At 38.2% G+C, this 24,492-nt stretch overlaps 1 long non-coding RNA gene across 1 annotated transcript in view; it reads left to right on the plus strand.

Annotated features, from left to right (window-relative positions):
* The first annotated feature begins 215 nt into the window (after positions 1–215).
* Positions 216–24,492, plus strand: part of LOC136386070 (uncharacterized) — a 32,734-nt gene continuing 8,457 nt past the window's right edge. The window contains exons 1-2 of the long non-coding RNA XR_010747884.1: positions 216–422; positions 7,949–8,091. This is a non-coding gene — a long non-coding RNA (uncharacterized lncRNA). The remainder of the gene's footprint in view (positions 423–7,948; positions 8,092–24,492) is intronic.

Genomic DNA, 24,492 nt, shown 5'->3' on the forward strand with positions numbered 1-24,492 from the left:
ATGCTCACTGAACTCCACTGACATCACCCCTACAAAAATGGAGCAGAGCTCTTACACATCCTCAATACAAAAACTTGAGGCAGAAGTTCAGTTAGACTTTCCCTCTGCTGACATCTTTTCAGCAAATATGTGACAATGACATTTACTGCCTTTTTAGTGAATATGTAAGCTCAGCTTCTCACTAGACTGCTCTGAAGCTAAGGAGGAGTGGAGTGGAGTGCTGACAGAATATTTTACTGCTACAAGGAGGGTAGGAGTAGAAGTTCAGCTCCTTGCTGACATTATAGGAAGACAGGGAAATAGAGGGTTAACTAGTTCTAGCTCTCATGAACTCATTCTACCTCATTGCTGATGAGTTGGGGCCGAGGCTCTGCTCCCCAGTGTATTGCACTGATACAGGTTGTGGACTGTGAAGCATAGTGGTAAGTATCCCTACTTCTTATTCTCTTATTAAGTCTTGTTTGTTTTAGGAAGATATGAAGTCTGTTCACTGCGGGATGCCACTGGCATTCTCCTGGGTGGGAGGGAGAATGGTAATACCACCTGCTTATGGCTAATGGGAAATGAAATATCAAATATTCATTCAGCATCGCCAAAACTATTCCTTCAGGGGATTAATTGTACTGCCTGCACATTCTGGGCAGAAAACAGATGACTAGCTTCCCCTTCAGCCCTGCTAATGCCACTGGGCAGGGAAATCAGAGGACTACCACCTGCTTCTGTGGTACAACAGGGAGTGTTAGAGAGGAAAATCAGCTTGTGCTTGGCCCCACTGGAACTTGGAGAGAGGCATACACTTCTCCAATATTTTATTTGTTTTTGCCTGTAGTGGAGTTGCTACTGCCAAAATGGTTTATATTATTAGGTTTCCCATTTTCTGAACTTTAGCTAAAAGAAACAGGGTTTTTTATTGTTGTTGTTGTTGTTTTGTTTTGTTTTCTCTCTGCCTGTGATGTTGGCAGTTTTGGATTGGAGACTTTTGGAGCATCCTGTCTTAGATATACAGAGGTGATAAGAAAACCCAGATAACCCATTTCCATGTTGTTTATCAAGCACCTTGCTATTTAAACCTGCAAAGAATAGAGTGCCATGCAGTGAAATTGCCTTCCTGTGGATTGTTACTGAGGTCTGACTTCTGTCTCAGCCCTAGGTATTATATTCTCTGAATCTTGAGGGCCCAACAGTGTGATACTTTTTATTTCTTATTAAATGGTCCTTAAATAATGATTGAAATGAGAAAACTTCAATTCCAAGAGCCACCAAGGCAATTTCTAGGTTCAGGAAGTGCTATCAGCATCTGAGGGGTTGCATGCGAAGATAGCAAAGAAAGCTCTGGCCTGCCTGCTTGGATTTCGATCACGTCTGCAAAGAAAAAAAATGACTTTCTGGTTCCTCCTTCTGCTTTTGAATGTGGCCTTTACTTACACCCTTCCAAGTCCAACATGCATAATGTTCTTCATTACTTAGCTAACATTTTCAAATGTTCAGTTCCAGAAATGTCTTGGCAACCAATGGTGGGAAATCACAGAAATCATTTTTAACCTCTGCCCCTTAGTTCATTTACTCCCTGCCTTCCCTAAGGATAACTCAGAATAGGCAAAGTTTCCATGACACTGGGAATTTTTAACATCTTTCTGTGGAATAGAGGAATGTGGAAGACTTGCACAAATTCCTGACAAGCTCTGGTATGTAAAACTCCTTTAAAACACTTTTCAGATTCATGCTTAGATTATATCAATAAATAGTTATAACTAAGAGCTTAAGTTTAAATTTCTTAAATGTATTTCAGTTAAAATATGTCTTTACTCTGTATCAAATATAATATATAACTATAAAACATGCAAATAAATCTACCCAAGTCATCTAGACTTAATGGTAAATCCAAACACCAATGCCTTTTGTAATGAGAAACCTGAAATACTATCTATATATGAAATGATATACATAGTTTAGAACTATATTTGGAAATGAAAATGAACTTTCTTCCAGCTATACACAAAGAATCTATTATTAAAGACACAAGTGGTTTAATTGTTAGCAGATCGGGTGGTCAATCAAGCCATATAAAGTTCCAACCTGTGGAGAGCAGTTTCTCACAGATTACATTTCCTCACCTAAATTGTGTATATCAGTGTCATTCTTATAGGCTTAATTAAAAAAGGACCAAAAGATACTAAAATTCCAAGTTCATTTGGAAAACAGAATACTGATGCTCAGAGAAAGTAAATGGCATGTCCAATGTTGAAAAACCAATTAATTCTGAATTAAAATTCCTTTTTTATAACTCTTGGACGAATGCCATTTTCTTTACATATTTTAGTTGTGCATCAGAATCACCTAGAGCAGTGGTCCCAACCTTTTTTGGGACACGGACCGGTTTAATGTCAGAAAATATTTTCACAGACTGGCCTTTAGGGTGGGACGGATAAATGTATCATGTGACCGAGACAAGCGTCAAGAGTGAGTCTTAGACGAATGTAACAGAGGGAATCTGGTCAGTTTTTAAAACTAAAACATCATTCAGACTTAAATATAAATAAAACAGAAATAATGTAAGTTATTTATTCTTTCTCTGTGGACCGGTACCAAATGGCCCACAGACCGGTACAGGTCCGCGGCCCGGGGGTTGGGGACCACTGACCTAGAGGGCATGTAAAAATGCAAACTACTGGCTCCCTGTCCACAGATTCTGATTCAGTTGTTCTGGGGTGGGGCGTGTAAATTTGCATCTCATATCAGATCCCATATAGCTGCCGATGCTGCTGGTCTTAGGAAACACTCTTTGAGAACCAATACATTGCAGCATTTTTCTCTTATGTTACATTTAATGAACATTTTTGTTTTTAACTTTATATCTTATTGAATTTTAAAAATATACAAGGGTGGACAGAATAGTATAAAAATCCTCATAAATCTGTTAAACACTAACAACAATTCATACCACTTTATTTTTTATGAACTTTTTCTCTGGGAGACAGGTATTCTTAGAAATTTGAAATACCTAATGAGAATACGGTCTTGTATTATTATTCTAGTATTTTTCATTTTGTAGTTTTATCTAATGTAAAGTATCTTTACAACTCTTAAGAAAAGGTAGAGATGGTGGTTTACCAGCTTCCATATTACAATGAGGGGAATGGAGGATCCAATGGCTATTAAGTAATTCACTCAGACTCATACTGAAGTTTGACTTCATAATTTAACTAATCAGTTATCATCATTTAATTACTTCAATTAAAGCCAAAATTATCTGATTTAAGACATGTAAAAAATAATATGAACTTCTAGACAAGATGTTAACATAAGTAAAAATAGTACTCCAATCTTCCCCCAACCACATAAAAATTACAATGAAACTAAAGAGTAACCATCATTTAGAGCCACCTGAAATATATCTCAACAGAAGTCTTACAACTAAGAATGTAAAGAAAAAGCCACATGGAAGTGTAGTGGATAGAGTGTCAGACTGGGACATGGAGGATCCAGGTTCAAAACCCCAAGGTCACCAGCTTGAGCGTGGTCTCACCCAGTTTGAGCATGCACTCACAAGCTTGAGTGTGGGGTCACTGGCTTGAGCATGTGATCACAGACATGACTTTATAGTTGCTGGCTTGAGCCCAAAGGTTGCTGGTTTGAGCACAAGGTCGCTGGCTTGAGCCCAAGGTCACTGGCTTGAGCAAGGGGTCACTTACTCTGTTGTAGGCCCCTGGTCAAGGCACATATGAGAAAGCAATCAATGAACAACTAAGGTGCAGCAACAAAAAATTGATGCTTCTGATCTCATTCCCTTTCTGTCTGTCCCTATCTGTCCCTCTCTCTAACTCTCTGTCTGTCTCTGTCAAAAAAAAAAAAAAAGAAAAGAAAAAAGAAAAAGAAAAGCCACATGGAGACTGGTAAGTGGGTTAGAGATATGGAATGGGCTGGTACTACACCTTTATGGGGCAAAAAAAAAAATGGGAGTAATGTCTCAATTTCAAGGATTCCCTCTGAGGAGTGAGGGGTCTCAACCCACACCAGGTCCCTAAGCTTAGGGTTCCAGTGCAGGGAAGAGAATTTCTTGTAAGATTTGGCTATAAAAACCAGCTGGGATTATGAATCAGTAAGCCTGGAGAGCTGTTGGACTCTCAGGCATTCTTTTTAAAGGGTTCACACACAGACTTACTCTGAACTCTAATAGTGGGCAGCAGCTTGAAAGGCACTAGGGATATATGAGGAGGAACTGAATCGTCTGCCATCACAGCAAGGGCTGGAGAGTCAGCTTTCTACCAGACAGAAGTGCTATCAGAAGCCATTTTTCTTTGCTCATGCAGAGTAGCCCCAGGCAGAATGCAGGTGGTAGTTGACCTTGGCTTTTAACTCCCAGGAGGCCCCAGAGCCAGCACATATGGTGGACAGCTTTATTTCACATTGAAGCACCACCCAATTATCTTCAGGAGTGACATGCTTAAAGGGAAGATTCAACAGACACCAGAGCCTTGCCACAATAAGTTCTGCTCTATGTGGTCATCCTCTGTACCTCTTAACCTACTGTGTGGCCAGTCAGTCCACACAGGCTATCCACCTGGAGGTAAACTTTTCCCATTGAGGTTCCAAGCCCTTCCCATTAAGACTCAATTACAAAAGACGGTATACACACCCACATGGGAGGTGCACCTGGAGTGCCCAGCTACGATGATTAGGAAGACTGTGCTGCTGGACCTTATAGCATACCTGCTTCATAAAACTATTCTTCCAAGCCCAAGAGACATAGTTGTTCTACCTAATACATAGAAACAAACACAAGAAAGTAGAAAAAATGAGGAGACAAACATGTCCCAAATGAAAAAAAAAACAGAACAAAACTCTAGAAAAAGAACTAAAAAAAATGGAGATAAGTATCAATAGAATTCTAAACACTGGTTATAAGAATGTTCAATAAACCTAGGGAAAGAGTAAATTAACTTAGTGAGAATTTCAACAAAGAGATAGAAAACATAAAAATGAATATTGAAAACATAAAAAAGAACCAGTCAGAAATGAAGAATACAATAACTGAAATGAAGTATATGTTACAGAGAATCAACAATGGAGTAAACAAAGCAGAGGATCAAATCAGAAATTTAGAAAATAAGGAAACAGAAAACACCTAATAAGAATAACAACAACAAAAATGAATTCAAAATAAGAAAAATTGTGTAAGGAGTTTCTGGGACATCTATAGGCATACCAACATTCACATCATGGGGGTACCAGAAGGAAAAGAGAGAGATCATGAGATTGAAAAGTTATTTGAAAAAATAATGATGGAGAACTTTCACAAACTGGTAAAAGAAATAGATATATAAATCCAGGAAGTGCAGAAAGTCCCAAACAAGATAAATCCAAAGAGGCCTATAGCAATATACATCATAATTAAAATGTCAAAGCTTGTGCAAAGAATCTTAAAAGCAACAAGAGGAAAGCAGTTATTTATAAGGAAGCTCCCAAAAGACTGTCAGCTGATTCCTTAACAGAAATTTTTCAGGTCAGAAGGGTATGGCAAGAAATAATCAAAGTGACAAAAAGCAAGGGACTATAACCAAGATTAACCCACCCCAAAAAGTTATCTTTTAGAATCAAAGAACAAATAGCTACCCAGACAAGAAGAAGATAAAGTTGTTCATGACCACCAAATAAATATTACAAGAAATATTAAAGGGTCTTATTTAATAATATGAAGAAAAAAGGATCAAAATTATGAATAATAAAAAGTCAATAAATATATCTATCAAAATTACTTTAGCTTGACCAGGCAGTTGTGCAGTAGATAGAGCATTGGCCTGGGATGCTGAGGACTCAAGTTTGAAGTCCCGAATTCACTGGCTTGAGCATGGGCTCACTATCTTGAGCACAGGGTATTCAGCTTGAACGTGGTCTCACCAGCTTGAGCACAGGGTCACCACCTTGAGCATGGGATCATAGACATGACCCCATGGTCACTGGCTTGAGCCCAAAGGTCACTGGCTTGAAGCCTAAGGTCATTGGCTCAAGCCCAAGGTCACTGGCTTGAGCAAGGAGTCACTGGCTTGGCTGTAGCCCCCTGGTCAAGGTACATATGAGAAATCAATCAATGAACAATTAAGGTGCTTCAACTATGAGTTGATGCTTCTCATCTCTTTCCCTTTCTGTCTGTCTGTCTGTCTCTCTCTCTTTCACTAAAAAATATAATTTATATGCAAATAGATTAAATGTGCCAATCAAAAGACATATGATGGCTGAATAGATAAAAAAAAAAACAAGACATTTACATATACGGTCTATAAGACACTCACTTCAGATGAAAAGACACACACAGACTTAAAGTAAAGGGATAAAAAATGATATTTTGGCCCTGGCCAGTTGGCTCAGCGGTAGAGCGTTGGCCTGGCGTGTGGGGTACCCGGGTTCAATTCCCGGCCAGGGCACATAGGAGAAGCACCCATTTTGCTTCTCCACCCCCCCTCCTTCCTCTCTGTCTCTCTCTTCCCTCCCCGCAGCCAAGGCTCCATTGGAGCAGGGATGGCCCGGGCGCTGGGGATGGTTCCTTGGCCTCTGCCTCAGGCGCTAGAGTGGATCTGGTCATGGCAGAGCGATGCCCCAGAGGGGCAGAGCGTCGCCCCCTGGTGGGCAGAGTGTAGCCCCTGGTGGGAGTGCTGGGTGGATCCCGGTCGGGCACATGCGGGAGTCTGTCTGACTGTCTCTCCCCATTTCCAGCTTCAGAAAAATACAAAAAAAAAATGATATTTTATGGAAATGGGAGTAAACAAAAACTGGGACAGGAATACTTATACCAGGGAAAATAGACTTTAAAAGAAAGGCTATATAACAAGAGACAAAAAAGGACTCAACAACTCTACTTCTGGGTATTTATCTGAAGAAACCCAAAACAGTAATTTGAAAAGACATACATATCCATATGTTCACTGCTGCATTATTTACAATAGCCAAGATGTGGAAACAACCTAAGCATCCATCAATAAATGAATGGATAAAGAAGAGGTGGTGCATATATGCAATGGAATATTATTCAGCCACAAAAAGTGAAATCTTGCTACCCAAAACAGCAGGGATGGACCTACAAGGTTATTGTGTTGAATGAAATAAGGCACACAGAGGCAAATAAATGTCATATGCTTTCAGTTACATGTGGAATCTAAAATAAATAAATAAACAAATCAACAAACAAGCAGAACGGAAACAGACTCATAGATACAGAGAACATTTTTATGTTTGTCAGGTGGGAGAGGGATTGGGGGGAAGAGTGAAAAAGGTGAAGGAATTAAGAAGTACAAATTGGTGGTTACAAAACTATTGTAGGGTTGTAAAGTACAGCATAAGGAATAAAGGCAATAATATTTTAGTAACTATGGATGGTGTCTGATGGGTACTGGATTTATTGGTGATCACTTAGTAAGTTATATAATGTCTCATCACTATGTTATACGCCTGAAACTGATATATTATTGTACTTCAACTGTAATTGAAAAATTAAAAAATGATATTTAAAACTAAGATAATAATATTAACAGGGCCACTGTAAAATGGGATCAGACCTGCATCTCAGAGGAACTGCCTTGCACGATTTACTCCTTAACTTCTGGAATATTAAAACAAGGAAAAGTAATCTCTGAAATGGGCCTACACAGCACTGTATCCCAAACAACTGTTTCCAAACATAGCAGGAAAGCAAGTACTCTGACTACTAACTGATCGAAAATTAAAAACATTCTTTAGAAATAACATCACTATGTTAGTTTATCCGTACATGTGGAAATGCCTTCCTTCTATTCATGTAATTGTTTCCATTTCTTTCCTATTATTACTCCTTAGCCACACCATCTAATCAGAACACTATTCGGGTTTCTGCTTGGATCAGTGCTTCCAAAATAGCTATTATTTTGGTTTTTAAATGTATGCTTGTTGTTTCTCACTTTGGCCTTTTATTTTTTAGGCTAACAGGCAGAAACACTCTCTTAGCCCATGTGGGCTGCTATAACAGAATACCATATTATGGATGGCTTAAACAACACTTATTTCTGATAGTTCTAAAGACTGGAAAGTCCAAGATCAAGACTCCATTAGATTCAGTGTCTGGTAAGAGCCCACTTCTTGGGTCATAGACAACCATCTTATCACCAAGTTCTCAAATCATAAAAGAACAAGGGATTCTTCTTGAACCCCTTTTATAAGGACTCTAATTCCATTCATGAGGGTTCTACTCTCATTCATGATCTAATCACCCCCTACAGGCCCCACCTCCAAATGCCATCACATTGGTCACTGAGGTTTCAACATATGAATTTGAAGGAGACACAAATGTTCAATCTACAGCATTCATATAACTGGCTGTTTCTACACATGTAACCAGTAATTGTGATACAATCTTATTACAAATGTCAAGTAGTTAGTGGCCCAAGAAGATTCGGACTTACTGACGGGGTGGAAGTGGCTGCATTTTTAGTAAAACTCCCAGTGTGATTAACTGTGGTTAATTGCTATAAGTATGTAATCACCAATACTTGTCTCAGTGTCCATGCCAGAGTATGAAGCATTTACATCATTTAGAACATGAGTCTGAGACTTTGCCTCTTGCTTTCACTGCTTTCAGAAATGTGTCATTTATGTGTCTCCAATAAATTGTGGAGCTTAAATATCAAGGGGCTTTTAGATAAATGTTAACTAATGGTAAGTAACATGTGGCCTATTCTTTGTATTATAGAACACATATACATATATATTATAAGTAACTCATTGTGGTTATGATCCAGTACTCAGCAATAGAAAACTATAAAATACTTATGTATGTCAAATAAAATGCCAATCAATGTATCTTATGAAGTCTTACCCAAACTCTTAACCATTATACCGCTCTAACAATTATCACATTTAGAGACATAGTGGATGTACTTAATGTAATAATGTGCCTCTGTAATTTTTTGTGACAGACATTGAATTCCACACTTTCTATAATTAGCACAGAATAAAATATAATAGGTCAAAGGAGCTCTTCCTGAGATAAAACTTGGTAGTTACAGTACTTTCTTACCACTGATTAGTAGCTTTTAAAAACATAATTTTGCTTTATTTCCTTCAAGTTTATGAATTTGAGATAATAATGAATTGTTTTAGGAAACTTTTCAAATTGACAGTTGTTTTTTGTTGGAATCCATGGGAGTCCGAAAGACCAGAGTAACAGGCTTTACTGAAAGGAAGAAAGGAACCCTGCCGGGCACTCCTCCAGGGAGAAGTGCCTCAGTACAAGCTAGGGAGATGAATTTATAGGGTTGAAAAGAGGGTCTATAGCAAGTGGGTGTTGAGTCAAAAGTCCTGGTATGCTTCCTTCTGCGGTTTTAGGATATTGGCTTCTTGGAATGCTTCTCCTCAGGGTGGCTGACCAGCTTCCTAGAACTTTTCTGTTTCAGGGGCGATAGTCCAGTAAGTAAGGGTGGGGTCAGATAGACAAGTGGAACAGCAAAAGGGCAGCTTGGAAGTTGTGGTGAATTCATTTATCTATCATTTTTATATAAGGTCTATGAAAAATAAAAATGTCTGCTTATGATACTTTTTACTTTAAAATTTAGATTTGCATCCAACACGATATATGAAAAGGTGCTCAATATTATTAGTCATCAGGAAATGCAAGGAAAAACCTCAATGAGATATCAGTAGACTTCCATCAGCACAGTGAATATTAAAAGGGTTGGCAATGCCAAGTGCTGGCAAGGATGTAGAGCAACTGGAACTCTTGCACATCGCTGGTTGGAGGTAAATTGGTAAAAGCACTATGAACAAATGTTTAATAGAAAATGGTAAAGCTAAAGAACGAATACTCTAAGATCCAGTTATTCCACTCCTGGTTATATACACAATAGAAATGTGCATACAAATGCGCCAAAATGCATGCACAAAAATGATCTTGCCAGCCAAAACCTGCAAACACAAATGTCCATTGGCAGGTGATTAGATAAATGCATGTGATATATTTAGACAACAGGATACATTCATACAATGGCATACAATTCAGCAATAAAAATAATAAACTCCTTGATATATACACACACATTTTTGCAGACCTAAATGTGTACCCCAATAAACTCAATTAAAAATAAATTGACATAAAAAGATAAACTACTGATATATGCAAATACATGAATGAAACCTACATACATAATATTGAGCAAAAGAAATCCAAACACAAAAGATGACAAACTGGTCAATTCCTCTTACATTATGTTAACAACAACAACAACAAGCCAAGAATTTGGGGGAGTATTAATTAGGAGACAGTACAAAGGAGCTTCCTAGAGTACTGGTTATGTTCTGTATCTTGATGTCAATACCTGCTTCATGGGTGTAAAAATTCATCAAGCTTTACATTTAAGATCTGTTTACTTACTAAAAATTTATCTTTTAAAATAGAAATAAAAAGACTATGTTTCCAAAATTGTCAAAATGGTCTGGTGAATTGATACTTCTGGGCAGGCTGATTTAAAAGGATGCAAATTTGTTCTCAGCGAATGAAAGTTTTTCTAAGTTATCAGGTCAAATTTCTTAACATTCTACATGGGCAATGTTTTCAAAAAGAGATGTTTGAATGTCAATTTTGAATAATCTTTTTTATTATAAAATGCCACATGAAAGGGGCTATATTTCATGACCCACATGTTGTGTTTAATAGTCATATAACATAATTTTTCATTCTTAAACAAACAAGTTAACAACTTAAAAACAATGGAAAGGCTTTATATATCTCTTGTTGCCATCATAACTTACACAACCCCTTGAAAACAATCATTTAAGTAACTATTAGATTTATTCATTATTGAAAAAACTTTGCTTAATAAAATATATTTTTCCTGAGATTTAAAAAAGTAAATGCCTTATACATGTCTTATTTCAAAAAATAATTCAGATGTTTTATTTTCTACACATAATCATTGCTTCAAAAGACAATATGCAGACCCAAAAGAAAGATGCCAATTTTTAAACCATACCCTGGGAAGGAACTATTTTCTACCTGAAATGGCCTATCCTGCAAAGGCAAACCAAATAGGAAGGTTCTCTTGACCTTGAGGAGATTCTACCCACCAAGTCATCTGCTCAGGCATAGTATTTTGTTTTGCTAAAGTTTGGTACTGTCCTCGTTTAGTACTTGTCCCAGATACAACTTCACACAGGTGACTGATTTTCGAGGGATGGAACTGAAGTCACGGGTTTTGTTTGTTTTTGGAAACCCCAGAATGCTTTATCAGCACTGATTTTTCTGGTCTTTGAAATGGAACAAACCCTTGTTTCTTAAGGTTAATTTTTACACTGAGAACCTTCTTGGCTGTCATTTTTCTTCTGAGCAGTGTCTGTTCCTTACATTACACCCTGGGGTATTACCTAATGTGTCACCTCTCCAAATTAAAGCATAATATTAAAAGCCAGGTGCTACTCTCAACATTGCAATGGCTGAAACAAGGTAAAATATAGAAGATGTTTCATGTCCATAGAAGTGGTAGAGGCAGAAAATAAATGAGTCTCCTTTAAGATGAATCTTTTATGGGTCAGCAGATTTATTCAGAGTTACTTTAAAAGAAGTTAATATTTCATTAGCGATTAATTTATCTGTCTCAGCAATAAGACATTCTTCAGTCATTTATTTCAGTATAAAAAGTCACAGCAGAAGGAATGCAATTACTGTTGAAGAGAGACATAAATATTGAGGCAAAACTAAGACTTTTTTTTTACAGAACTATGGATATTACAGTTGATTTTAAGCTTCATTTAATCAAAACATTTTGCTATTTTTGGTAAGTTTATGATCAGGAAAGATGAAATAATTATTTTTTGAAGGACACTAAAGCTAACATATTTTTGCAAAGTTTGTAGCAATGATTTAAATATAATTGCTTGGAGCTATTGTACAAAGAATATGGGAGATACTGGTTGCTCGACTGATTTTAGACAAAAAAGCAAAAGCAATTACATGGAGAAAAAACTACCTTTTCAACAAATGATGCTAGAACAATTGTACATCCAGAGGCAAATGTATAAAATGAACATCAGCTTAAATCTCATAACATATATAAAACTTAACTCAAAATGGATCACATATTTAAATATGAAAGTTAAAACTCTAAAACTTTTAGGGAAAAACAAAGGTGAAAATGTTTGGGCTCTAAAACTGGTCAATGAGTTCTAGACATGACATGATCAGCATAACTCATTAAAGAAGTCCATTAAAGAAAATACTGATAACTTAGATTTCATCAAATTTAGAAGCTTTTGCTTTTGAAACACTACACTAAGTGCATGAAAACACAAATTACAAATTGGAAGAAAATAATTGTATCCAAACCATATATCTACACAGATGACAACTATCTACAATACATTAAAAACTCACAAACTCAACAGTATAAAAAAAAAAGAATCAATCTGATTAGAAAGTATTAAAACACTAAGAGATTTCAGTGAAGAAGTTACATAGAGGGAAAACAAGCAGTGCTACTATTGTGGGGAAGGGCGCTCCTCCAGCGGTGGGAGACCCTTAGGATCTGAAGGCCTAACATTTTGGACTGCCACTGGGCGGGCTACCGTTGCAGCAGGGGGCCAGGTTCTTCTGGCTTACTGCTCAGTGGGGCTATTATGGTTGTGAGGGTGAGATTAGAGTGGGGGGTGGTCGGGGTGTTTCAGTAGGGGCTATGGTTGGGGCTACTATGGCTGCAGGAAAGTAGGGAAGTAGGGTGCTTCGGGCTGCCCCTGCCAGGACTACAATGGTGGCAGGGAGGCAAAGCACTTTATGGTGTCCCTCTGGGACTACTATGGTTGATGGGGTGGGGGGCATTTTGGTTATCACTTGGTCAGGCTACTGTGGCTTAGGGTGCAGGGCTCTTCCATGGGCCTGCTGTGGGGTGCTTCTGGCAGCACTCAGCAGGGCTATTACGGACAGCTGCGGGGGGTAGGGTGGGGTGCTGAGCTCTTTGTGTGGCACGTGGCAGGGTTACTATGGTGGAGGGGATACTTGACACTTCAGCTGTTGTTCAAGGGGCAACTGTGACAGGGGAGGGTAAATGCTTTACACAGCACCTGATGGTTCTACTCTACCTGCAAAGGAGCGGAGCTCGACGGGACTATGGTGGCTGTTGGGAGCAGGATGTGTTGGACAGCATTTTATGGGGCTATTATGGCAGTAGGGGGATTGAGCGCTTCAAGTTACTGCTCCGTGTGGATGCTATGGCTGTGGGGAGCTGGGGGCCCTGGTGGAGCTTGGCATGGCTATTATGGCAGTAGGGCTACTTTGACGGCAGGGCTACTATGGTTGTGAGGATGAGTTTATGTCAGCACTTGGGGGAACTACTATGGCGGTGGGAGCTGGGCTCTTTGGGCTATTGCTCAGTGGGGCAGTGGAATGGGATGCTTCTTGCAACATTCAACATGGCTATTATAGTTACAGGGGACTGGGCATTATGATGAGTTCTATGGCAGAATGGGGGCAGGGCCAGTGTCTGGATGCTTTGGGCTACACCCCAATGTGACTACTATATGTTTGTGTGTGTGTAGGGGGGTAGGATTAGCAGGGCACTTTGGGCCCTGCCGCTAGTGGAAATACTGTAGCTCCCAGCATAATGGGAGCATTGAGTTGCTGCTCTGTGAGGCTATGTCTGTGTGGGAACAAGGTTGTACCTTATGAGTAATTCTTCAAGGAGCTTCTGTGGTAGTGGGGTCTGGGAGCTTAAGTCTACTGTTCAGCAGAGCTACTACAGCAGTGGGGTAAATGTTGCTTCAGGAAGCCTTTGGTGGTGCTACTATGGTGGCAGAGGGTGGGGCACTTCCAGCTGGAGAAAACAAGGCACTTTAGGCTGCCACTGGATGGGGCTATTATAGTGTAGAGGACAGGGCGTTTATAGCTATTGCTCAGCAGGCTATTGCTTAGCAGCTAGCAGGGCTGCTGTGGGTTAGGACACTTCAGACTACCCCTCAGTGTGGCTACTAAAGCTGTGGGGATGCAGGGTCTTGGGCAGGGTCTTGGGAAGCTATTGATTGAGGGAAGCTGAGCACTTAAGGCTACCATTAGGTGGGGCTGCAGGGGCTGGAGACTTGTGGGCAAAGTGCTTCAGCCTCCCATTCAATGGGATTATTATGGTGGCTAGGGCAGGCTCTTGGAGCTGCAGCTTGGGGCTAGTCTGGCATTGGGGCTCAGGGTGCTCCAAGTTGGCGCTCCCTGGTCTCCCATTTCCATAATGGCCAGAGAAGGGAAATGGCCTCTGCCCCAGAACCACGCAACTCTGATTTTTCTTGAATTCCTCCCTAAGATATCTTGAAGACTCTATACCACAAGCTTAAGCAACAGACTTTTCTGTAGGACACAAGCTGAAACTGGTGACAGGAATGCTGTAAGGGTAGGGTTTATGCAGTCCCCCTAAGCCAAGGCAGATTTTTGGGGAGTGTTCACCCAGGAAAGATGGTGTCTGTGGGCAATGCAGTAGAGGGACTCAGCACAGGATCCCTGGTAGCCATCCCTTTAGTTCTCTTTCTGGTTCTGCACAGCCCAGTCTATTCTCCCAAGACTCTAGTCCCCTGGAGCTGCCTTCCCTCTGCCTGATACCTGATTGAGTGTTGTGAAGGAGATTTTGTGCACTGGAGCTTTAAGAGGGCTCCTGGGTTTCTAACAGACTTCCAGCTATCCCTGGTGGGAAGAATCTTGGCTGATTTTTGGAGCCAGATGTTATATGAGTGCCTCTTCTTGGCTCTGTTGCTGTGGGCTGGGGAGCCCAGCTTGGGATTAAGACCCCCACATTCTTCAGGGTTACCTTTGCAACTGAGATATCCCTCTGGATTCTCAGCACCTGCAAGTGGGTACAAGGCCAGACATCTTTGTGTTTCTGCTTTTCTACCAGTTTTTATGTAGCTTCTATAAATCCTTAGTTGTAAGACTTTTGTTCAGCTCATCTTCAGTTGGTTATTCAGGTTGGTTGTTCTATAATTTACTTTTAATTCCACGTTGAGGCCAGAGGGAGGTGAGTATAACTTCCATCTACTCTGCAGCCATCTTCTCCCTCTACTATGTTTCTTTTTTGATGTATCCCCTTCTGTTCTACAAACTGTGCAATGATGGGTAAGTTATAATAACAAAGAATCCATGAAACTTCGACAAGATGTCTACATAGAACAGAGACAAAACAGAAATCTGGAAATGTAAATGGGGATGAAGATCCATATTCCAAAGCAGGCAGTTGGGGGATATAAGTTCACCCCCTTTGGGAAAAGAAGGACTAGAAGGCTTCCACGTGAAGTGCGAAAACAGAGTTGGCCTCACTTCTTAAATCCAGGGGCTCTGAGTCATAAAAGTAGAGTGAAAAAATACTGACAACTACTGCCTGGGGCTACAACTTATACTCAGCTGCCAGACAATGTAAGTCTATGGATAGGACATAGCCTCAGTACAGGGCTGCCTGAAGTTCACTACCAGTTCTGTATATCCTTCATATCTCTACCGTGGAGGAGGCCCAAACCTTAATTATGAGAGCTGTTTCTCAACCAATGGCCTCAGGACATTCGTGGAAGTAGCCTCATAATTTTTATGGGAAGAAGGAGCATAGAGGGGGAAAAAAAAAGAAAACAATGCAAAGTAAAAAATATGTTTCTTTAGATAAGTCTATGATCCATGATTATAAAATGCATGAAGAAATCTAATGCTAAGGAAGAGTCAAGAAAATAATTATCAGAAGAAAATCTCTTGAAGATGTTAATGTCATAAAATTATTACATGAATGTTTTAAAATAAACAAGGTTGGGATATTCAAAAACATGAAGACATAATATGCATAAAAAGAGAAAATATTAAGAAATTGCATAAATAAAACAAGGTCAATATAAAAAAGAATCAAATTGAAATATGGGAAGCAAAATGTAATGAAAATAAAATTAATAAGATAAATTCTAACCACCATTAAAGAGATTATTACTGACTGATAACCCTGAACACTTCACCTACCACACAGCATAAAGATTAAAAAATATATAATATATGTAGAAACAGTTAAAATTCCTGCAAGATCTAGTGAAGAACATTTACACTTAAACTTCACTATCTCTTCAAAAACATGTTTCAGCTTACAGGCATTGTCAGGGAAAGAGTATCTGATAAGACATTGGATGAGAATTGTCTGACATTAAAGAGAAAACTAAATATTCAAATCAATAGTATACTTTGAGTACCAAGCAGAATAATAATGAAGACATAATAACAATAGAATAGATCTATAGCTAGATATATAAGAGAGAAATTTTCAGGAAATCAAGGATAAAAAATTAAGTTAGAGGGGGGCAAGGGAGATGTTGAGGGGAACACGGGGAAAGGGGAATGCAATCGGACAACACTAGAATCTATGTAAACACAATAAATTAAATAAAAAAATAATAAAACAAACAAAAACGTAATAGAATAAAGCAGTCTTTTTATCTAAATGTTAACAGCAATTTGACAAACTGTATTTCTCATTATCAGCAAGAATAGACAGAAAATGGGCTAAAAGCATCACAGAGTTTAGAGGAAAAACAATTATGAACCGAGAATTGCATACCCACCAAAAGTGTAATTCAAACTGAAGGGCAAAATGAAGACATTCTTTAAAGAAAAAGACTAAATGAATTTGCCACAAACAAACCATATAATATTGACTTCAGTTAGAAAGAAGACCTTAGGTAAATGCCATTTTCTTCTTACTATGCGTTATTTTCAATAAACTGTTTACTGGGAGATTAGGTAAATCCAAACTTTCCCCAGATTCCTTACAATCCGCCTTTAACCCTTTCCTTCTTAGGAGTAAATTATCCACATTGTCCAGTCTGTTCAGGATCTATGTCTTGCTGTAGCTGGCTCAGTGAAGACAGGGCCGCTGACTGGTGTACCCTCACCTCTGGAGCAAGATTTAGATATTTCTCATTCTAAACAGCTTATTCTATGTTTCACCACAGCCTTTTCTTTCTGCTCAATGTTCTTTAAACATTTCTATTTTTCAGAGTTGTATCTATGCCCTTCTCCTCTTATTCAATATTTTGCCTTAATGTATGAATTTTTTAATCACCTGAGGCACTCATTAAAACAGATTCTTCTGGCCCTGGCTGGTTGGCTCAGTGGTAGAGTGTCGGCCTGGTGTGCAGGAGTCCCGGGTTCGATTCCCGGCCAGGGCACACAGGAGAAGCGCCCATCTGCTTCTCCACCCCTCCCCCTCTCCTTCCTCTCTGTCTCTCTCTTCCCTCCCGCAACCAAGGTTCCATTGGAGCAAAGTTGGCCCGGGGAACTGAGGATGGCTCCATGGCCTCTGCCTCAGGCACTAGAATGGCTCTGGTTGCAACAGAGCGATGCCCCAGATGGGCAGAGCATCGCCCTCTGGTGAGCATGCTGGGTGGATCCCAGTCGGGCGCATGCAGGAGTCTGTCTGACTGCCTCCCCATTTCCAACTTTAGAAAAATACAAAAAAAAAAAAAAAAAAACACACAAACAAAAGAGATTCTTCTACCTAGCCTTAAATATACTAAATCAGAACAAAGTAGAGTGAACCTTGTAACTGCATGTTCAGCAATCAACTCAGATATTTCCAATGTGGTTTAATAACCGCTGCTTTTGTAAGCTTTCTATAGCATTATCATGTTTAGCTTTGCTTTTGACTCATAACAATTCAGCTATAAGTCACAAAAGTTATATCAGAATAAAACCAATGTTCCAAGTTCCATATGAATATGCCTACATACTAACTGGCCATTTCAATATAAATGTATTACATGTACCAAAATATTGCATGCAAATTTGAACCCATCTTTTCTCCTGTTTATTCTATGTAGTCCCTGAACTAAGAATGTGGATTACCTTTAGCTCCTCTGTTCCCACTTACATTTGTTTCCATATTTTCTTTCGTTCCTCAACCCTATTTATCTTGAGCTCTAGTTACTGTGTACTGGTTCACCGACATGACAGTGAAGGCCACTTTCCCATTTTACACATGGAATGCTCAAAACGTATTAACACTTTGTTCAAAGGCAACCTTTTCCTTGAAGCTGTTTTCTCACTCCTCAGGCAAATCTCCACCTGTTTCCACACCAAATTCTCAATCACAGCACTTCCTATATGGTTTGAAAACTATCTGCTTACACCTGTCTTCCTTACCTGGCAGGAAGCACTCGCAAAAAAAAAAAGTCTGATCAGGCCTTATTTGTTTTAGTATCTCAAGGTTAGGCACAGAGCTTAGTTTGGAGCAGTACTTAACACTTGGTTCATTAAGTAAAGGCACAAGCAATTGAGTAAATTGACCAGCATTCACATAATCAACAATCAAATTCCAAATCAACCTATGTATTTTTAAGGAATATTGTGAGCTTCCTGTAAAAAGTCTAGATTCCTACAAAACTCTTACTTTCCATTGTAAAAGAAGTTCACATACTAATAAGCAAATTGTGATTTTCAAATAAAAAACTCTAAGTTAAACCTTTTAATGCTTTTTCAAACTCTTTTTCAATATGAAGCTATGAACATCAACAAAATATAGCATGTTCCTTGTCCTCTAGAGATAAGAAGTCATTTGTGGATATTATTAGACTTTTTCTCTGGTTACTCCCCTTTTCCCCGTGTAATTTCTCTAGTCTCTGGATTGATTTTATGCCTTTTGTTTTTATGAGTCATTGACATTTATAAGTGTTGAAGTAGTGGAGAGAACACAATACGATAGTTTTCTCTCTCAGTATCCTTTTCCAACACCTTTGGATTCTCACAGTTAAATAAAATATAACAAAGATTGGTCTTGCTTGAAGAATCTTCAAGTCTTTATTGATTTTATGTTGCTCTGTAGGCTAAAATAGGAAGAAAGACCATATCTATAAAAAGACAGACATTCTGAATGATGTTTCCATGGAAATTAAAAAAAAAGAAAAACTTCCAAATGAACATCTTAAAATCTTGATTTAATTTAAAATTTTTTCCAATATTAAATTAATCCACAAGTTATAGAGGAGCAGGCAACATTTGACATATGACCTTGCCCCTTATGTTTTCTTAACATCTTTGGTGACATGTGACATAAGTCCATAAGTCCATAAGTCCTGAGTTGTCAGCTATTTCTTGATATCAGGCTATATTGGGGACCACTTCAGACATTTAAATTTAAATATTTAAACAAGCAAAAATATAAATCTTAAACAATCTAAAACAAAGAATGAGAGTTATTAGCTACATGGTTCTGATAGTGGATAGAAATTTGGATAGATTTTAAGAATAAATATTAACTAGAATACCTTGTACTTCAAATGCCTACCAGTACAGAGAGGAATCCAGAATCATCCTCCAAATACAAAAAAAAAAAATCTACCTTTTTTGAAATTATGGTATCGATTTACTTCAGTCCCTTACTGCCAGATATTATTTCCATTGAAGTAGGCTAAATATTCCCACATCAGTAATCTCAGTAGACTTTTCTGGGATTCAAGAATAATACTTGCATATTATAGAAAAGAATATAATATGTATATTGAATATGTACAAATAGTGTGTGACTGTTTATTCATATTGTTGAAAATACCTTGAAAATTGAATGCATACATGTAATAAAAATCACTTTTATAAGATATGCATCACAACCAATTAGTTTACCCTAATATCCCATGCTCTCTTAAGTACAAAATGACTGAAAATTGATTGATCATATCATGTCTGTATAATAATCACTCATTGATGTGGTCATAAGAGGAGTCATTAGAGGATGGTATATATCCAAGATGGCAACAGAGTAGGGGGATGGACATTCTACCCACCTTTTCCCAGGGCCAAACTGCAGTTATAACTAAACTTAAGAACAATCAGCTTGACAAACCAACTCAGGACTAAATGAAGAGGAGTCTATAACCAAAGAATCACAGAAGAAGCCACATCAAGACTGGTAGGGCCTGACCAGGCCATGGCGCAGTGGATAGAGCATTGGACTACAATGTGGAGGACCCAGGTTTGAGACCCCGTTTGAGACCCCGAGATTGCCAGCTTGAGCGTAAGCTCATCTGGTTTGAGAAAGGCTCACCAGCTTGAGCCCAAGGTTGCTGGCTCAAGCAAGGGGTCACTCAGTCTACTGTAGCCTCTTGTTTGGGGCATATATGATAAATCAATCAATGAACAACTAAGGAACTGCAACGAAGAATTGATGTTTCTCATTTCTCTCCCTTCCTCTCTGTCTGTCCGTATCTGTTCCTCTCTCTGACTCTCTCTGTCTCTCCCACAAGAAAAAAGAAAAAAGACTGGTAGGAAGAGTGAAGATGCAAAAAGAGCTAGCCCTGCTCCCAGGAGTGAGTGGCAGCTGAGGGTCTAGAGGGACATCCAATCTGTGGGGGAGGTCAGCCCTGAGAGGTGTACACCCTAAGCCCCAGGGAAAGCACCCCAGCTTAGAGCACCAGAGCCTAGAAGAAGTGTCCACATAGCATTTGGTGGTGAAAAGAGGCAAAATTTCTGTCTGTGAGAGACAGAAATTCTCAGAGACACAAGCATCCTCTTAAAAGGCCAACACAGAAAATCTTGTTCATAGCCACTTACCCTGGGCTCTGGCAGAGGGAGAACTAAGAGGACTAATGGCATGTGAGAAGACAGTGAAATTGGCAGACCCAGGGAGAGACACAGTGGAACAGCCACTAGAGTGCCTGTGCTGTATTATTCTCCAACACTGCATTCTCCATCGTTCTCAGGTGGAGCAGTCTTCTCTGTGCCACAGTAGCCTGGGGGAAAGTAACTGCTCCACCCTCAGGAATCACTCTTGTCTGAAACTATGGGGATTGGGCCCTGTTGAAAAGTAAGCATCTTTGGCCAAGAAGCTGAGGGCATGACAGTGACTCAGTTATCTAATGTTGAGGCTGGTGCTTTCCCCCCACACACTTTCCCAAGAATATGACTGCTGCTTCCATCCCACAGTAGAGTCAGTAGAAACTGCCCCAAATCTGGGAAGACCAAATCTCTAGGTTTTAGAGGTTGCAACCACCAGCAAAGTTATCATTTAAAATTAAAAAAGAAATAAAGACCTTCATAGACAAAAAAAAAAAAAAAAGGCTAAAAGAATTCATTACCACTAAACCAGTATTATAAGAAATATTACAGAGCCTGCTTAAAAAGAAGAAAGAAAAAAAATAAATTGAGAGAAAGAGGATAATAGCCTTTAGAATAAAATAGCAATAAGTAAGTACATATAAATAATAAACTTAAATGTGAATTGATTAAGTGCTCCAATCAAAAGACATGGGGTAGCGGCATGGATAAGAAAACATGAGCCATATAGATACTGTTTAGAAGAGACCCACCTCAGAAAAAATATACACATAGGCAGACAGTGAAAGGATGGAAAAGAAATATTCCATGCAAATTGAAATGAAAAAAAAAAAAAAAAAAAGGTGGGGGTAGCAATGCATATATCCAACAAAATAGCCTTGATAACAAAGGCTATAGTAAGGGACAAAGAAGGTCACTACATATTGATAAAGGAAGAAATCCAATGAAAGGGTATAACCATTCTAATTATTTATGCACCCAATATAGGAGAACCTAAAGATATAAAGCTGATTTTGGTGGACATAAAGAAAGAGATCAACAGCAATACAGTAAGAGCAGGCGATTTTAACAATACACTGACATCAATGGATAGATCTTTCAGACAGAAAATCAACAAAGAGCAGCCTTACATGACACTATAGATCAACTGGATTTAATTGAAATTTTCAGAAAATTTTACCCCAAAGCAGCAGAATGTACATTCTTTTTAAGTGCTCACATTAAATTTTTAAGGATAGACCACATGTTAGGACACAAAACAAGTCTCAGTAAATTTAAGAAGACTGATACCATAGCAAGCATCCACTCTGGACACAATGGCATGAAACTAGAAATCAACTACAATAGAAAAACTGAAAAACATCCAAACACTTGGAGGCTAAATAGCATGTTATTAAATAACAAATAGGCTAACAATGAGATCATGAAAGAAATAAAAAATTTCCTTGAAACAAACAGAAATGAAGATACAACAACCCAAAATCTATGGGACACAGCGAAAGCTGTGTACATACCATTACAGGCATTCCTCAAGAAGCAAGATAAATCTCAAATAAAAATTCTAACCAGACTCATCAAGAAAAAAAGAGGACATAAATAAATAAAATTAGAAATGAAAGAAGTAACATAACAACTGGAATCACAGAAATGCAAAAGACTGTAAAAAAATACTATGAAGAATTATACACCAAAAAACTGGACAACCCATGTGAAATGGATAAATTTTTAAAAACAACCTTCCAAAACTGAATCGGGAAGAATCAGAAAACCTGAGCAGACTGATTATAATTGAAATTGAAATAGCTATCAAAAAATCTCCCAGTAAAGCAAAGTCGTGGACCAAATGGCTTCACGGGTAAATTTACCAAACATTTAAAGGAGAGCTAACACCTATCCTTCTCAAAAAATTTTCATAAAATTCAAAAGCATGGAAGACTTCCAAGCTCACTTTACGAAGAATGCATTATCTTAATTCCAAAGCCAGGTAAAGACACTACAAAGAAAGTAAACTATAGGCCAATATTTCTGATGAATATAGATGCCAAAATTCTCAACAAAATATTAACAAACTAGATCCAGAAGTACATTAAAAAGATCATACACCATGATCAATAAACATTATTTATCACATAAACAACATGAAGGATAATAATCACATGATCATATCAGCAGATACAGAAAAAGCATTTTATAGAATCCAGCACCCATTTATAATAAAAAATCTCAGCAAAATGGGCAGAGAGAGAAATATCTCAATATAATAAAAGCCAAATATGACAACCCAACAGCCGACATCACACTCAATGGACAAATATTAATAGCAATCCCCTTAAGTTCAAGAATAAGACAAGGGTGTCCCCTTTCATCACTCCTATCCAACATAGCACTGGAATTCCTCTCCACAGGAATCAAACAAGAAGAATAAATAAAAGATATCCAAATTAGAAAAGAAGTAGGAAAACTGTTAGTATTTGCTGACAACATAATACTGTACATAGAAAACCCTAGAGTCCCAGCCCAAAAATTACTAGACCAGGTAAAGGAATTTGACAAAGTGTCAGGATATAAAATTAAGATTCAGAAATCAGTGGCATTTTTATATACTAGTAGTGAACAGTTAGAAAGAGAAATTAAGGAAACAATCTTTTTTACTATTGCAACAACAAAAAATAAAGTGCTGTGGAATAATTTTAACCAACAAGGTAATGAATTATATTTGGAAAATTATAAAACATTGAAAAAAGAAATCAAGAGAGATACAAACAAGTGGAACATATACCATGTTCACTGATAGTAAGAATTAGCATCATTAAAATTTCCATACTAACCAAAGCAATCTATAAATTCCATGCAATTTCTATTAAAACGCCAATGAAATACTTCATAAATCTAAAGCAAGTATTCCAAAAATTTATTTGTAACCAAAAGAGAACCTGAACAGCCTCAGCACCTTGAAAATGAAGAGCGAAGTGGTAGGTATCACACTTCCTGATATCAAGCTATACTATAAGGCCAATGTAATCAAAACAGCCTGGTACTGGCATAAAAACATGCATACAGATCAATGGAACAAAACAGAAAACCCAAAAATGAATCTATACCATTATGGTCAATTGATATTTGAGAAAGGAAGCAAGAGTGTATAATGGAGAAAAAGACATTCTCATTAGTAAATGGTGTTGGAAAAACTGGACAGATACATGTGATAGCCAAGATCTTGAAACAGCCCAAATTTCCATCACTGGACAAGTAGATGAAAAAGCAGGGGTACATTACACAATGGAATATTACATGGTCATAAGAAAGAAAGAAATCTTACCTATTGCAACAGCATGAATGAACCTAAGGATTATTATGATAAGCGAAGGCAGAGAAAGATAAATTCCATTTGATCTCACTTATATGTGGAATCTAAGAACAAAATAAACTGAGGAACAAAATAGAAACAGAGGCAGGGTCACAGGGAACAGATGCACAGCTGTCAGAGAAAGGAGGAATAGAGGATGGGATCAAAGAAGGTGAAGGGATTAGCCAAAATCATATATGCATAACAACACATAGATACAGACAACAAGGTAGCTATAGCCAGAGTGAAAGAGGGGGACAAAGGCATGGAGAGGGGGCAAGGGGGTAAGTGGGGATAGAAAAATACTTTGTATGGGGCATAGGGGGCATGATGCAATGTGCAGGAAGTGTCATATTGAGTAGAACAGTTGAAACGATGTCAACACAATAAATTAAATATAAAAAAATTTAAAGTATTCATTCGAGTCAGATCAAAATTCAAAGATTATCAATGCTGATAAAAACAAGCAGAATTCATTGCTTTCCAGACCTTGTGCCTTGAGAGCCAGGAATGTCACTCAAAAGACAAGTTCACAAGGTCTCACTGAGTTAAAAACAAGTCTCTATATTGCATAGAAAGAAAAAAGATT

This window comes from Saccopteryx leptura, chromosome X (genome assembly GCF_036850995.1).
Source record: "Saccopteryx leptura isolate mSacLep1 chromosome X, mSacLep1_pri_phased_curated, whole genome shotgun sequence".
Taxonomy (NCBI): domain Eukaryota; kingdom Metazoa; phylum Chordata; class Mammalia; order Chiroptera; family Emballonuridae; genus Saccopteryx; species Saccopteryx leptura.